Below are 2,277 nucleotides of genomic sequence, written 5' to 3'. Positions count from 1 at the left end.
GCTTGCTGCTTTTGGATTTTGATATGCCTGTCTTATTTAATGACATTGTGAGTACCCTCAATCCCCTTGTTTTAAAAATAAAGTTTTACATGGTTTCACACTATGTGGATGCTCCTTTTCATTACATATCCATGATGGCAATGCACTCTTGCTTATTCACGGAGTTGCCATTTGAATTTGCTGTATCTTTGATCCTGTGATTGGATGACATCTGTTACCCTGCTACCTCTTATACACATTGGGCGTTTGTGACTCTGTAATAGAGTCCTAGCATTCTTGTAAGAGTCCAACTTCATGCGGTGGTAGATCACGTGGTGAAATCATATCACCTATTATTTTGGATTACACAATCTTCATGAACATTTCTTTTGGATACTTTTCACTTATGAACTGTCAGGGTGCACATGCCAGCAGACAAGTTTGTCCCTCTAGAAGAACTCTGAGGCGCAAAAGAACACTTATTCCCTTTGCCCGTAGAAATTGGACTTTGGCGCATAGAAGTGCACATGCGCAAACTGGCGCTCAAATAGAAGCCATTGCGCATCCCCATGCGCGCCAATGCTTGTGTGCACCCGTGATTGACGCTGGCACCATATAAGACTATTTAAACCCAGCCAGTGCCTAGCTCCAGTGCTGCTTTGTCTTCAGCTCCCGTGCATCCTGTTAACTGTGAAACCTGTATCCTGATCTCTGTTATCTACCTGGCTTATCTTGACCATCCCTTGATCTCCACCTGCACTGACCTCGGCTTGTCCTGTGACCTATCTTCTGCCTTCTCCTTTGGCTCCTATTTGCACTGATCTGTTTCCAGACCTGGCTTGCCTCCTGGCTACGTTCCTGCCTGTACCCTGCATCCGATTATCCTTGCCGTGTATGACCCAGCCTGCCTGACCTTGCTATTCCATTGATGTCACCTGCACCAGCTGCCTACCTGCCGGTCTTCCTGCTGAGGCCTTCCGGCTACTTCACCAGCCCACCAAGGACATCCACCCTACTGCCTGCAAGACTTTTTGGCACTCGTGTGACTCTTTACTTCTGCGCCTTCTGTCCACACTATCAGAGTCCCCGATTCAGAGGTGTAAGGGAGGCCTTCCTTGTCCAATCAGGCTCTACTACCAGGTACGTGATATGAACTTTTGTTTTACATTATTTTTTTGACACTGTGTTTATATATGTTTAGTATCACTATTATGGATCATCTATTTTGATTTTGTTCCTACTTTTAGCACTGTATTTATTATTTTGGTTGCACAGTTCTTTCTGACTGGTTTTGCTGGAGGATATTGTATGTCAGCGCGTTTTCTTCCTCCAGCCATACTGTATGCACTGTTTACATGCCTGATGAAGGGGTCCTGCGTGGCTCTGAATTATTGCACCTTTTTACACTGTGATGTGATCATTCCTCAATAAAAACTTTGGACGATGATTACAGATCTGTGGTATGCTGACAAATATGTACTCTGGAATGATATCATCTTGGCACAGAGCAGTGCTGCAAATGTACGCTGAACTGCACATGCGCAGCTCAGTGTACATAAATGCTGGCAGACAGGAAGAACGGGTTTATGACAGAAAAGTCCAACAAAATCTCTTCTGTCATAAAATTCCTACCTGTACCATTTTTGTTTTTTTTTTACTGTTTTTAGATTTCATTCTGCTTTAAGAATTTGAATATTATTTTAAAATGAAAAGATCTTAAAATAGGGAAATTTTATGTAAATGTTATATTTGTAATTATCAGCTAATTAGCATAACAAATGCCTATGCAAACTATTTCAAGACATATACTAAAAGTGGAACATTACAGAGAAGATTAGCAGCATGGCCCCTGCGCAAGGATGGCACACAAATTCGTGAAGCATAATGAGAGTTGAGTTTCTGTTTTTTGTCCAGCTCAGACCCATTCAGTTGTGGAGTATTGAGTGTAAAACAATGAGAGGAAAAATGCATACAATTAGAGATATGGCAATACATATGTAGCCCTCTTTTACACCCAATAAGTATTTCATTGCTATACAGTGTCTGAGGAATGCCACGCAGTATGCAGGTACTCATGGGTTACAAACTCAGTCTCTGTCTCTTTGGGAGTACTCACAAGTAGCAGGTAGCACAGTCTCTGTCCTTGGAATTAGGCGGCAACTTCCCTCCAGGCACTGCTGCTTGTGTTCAACATTGTCCATAGTCCCCTCCAAAATGGCTGCCACCTGTATTGGTGAAAATTTCCAGTTCAGCACTGTCCACCAGTGAAGAAAGGAATAGCACAATTACAACATAAAG

The 2,277-nt window shown here is 42.6% G+C and overlaps 1 pseudogene; it reads left to right on the top strand.

The window, feature by feature from the left end:
* Nucleotides 1–1,759: 1,759 nt before the first annotated feature.
* LOC141125008 (U6 spliceosomal RNA) lies at nt 1,760–1,873 on the top strand (annotated as a pseudogene).
* Nucleotides 1,874–2,277: the final 404 nt, after the last annotated feature.

Source organism: Aquarana catesbeiana, linkage group LG01 (assembly GCF_042186555.1).
Source record: "Aquarana catesbeiana isolate 2022-GZ linkage group LG01, ASM4218655v1, whole genome shotgun sequence".
Classification (NCBI taxonomy): Eukaryota; Metazoa; Chordata; class Amphibia; order Anura; family Ranidae; genus Aquarana; species Aquarana catesbeiana.
This window is presented reverse-complemented; position numbering and strand designations above follow the sequence as displayed.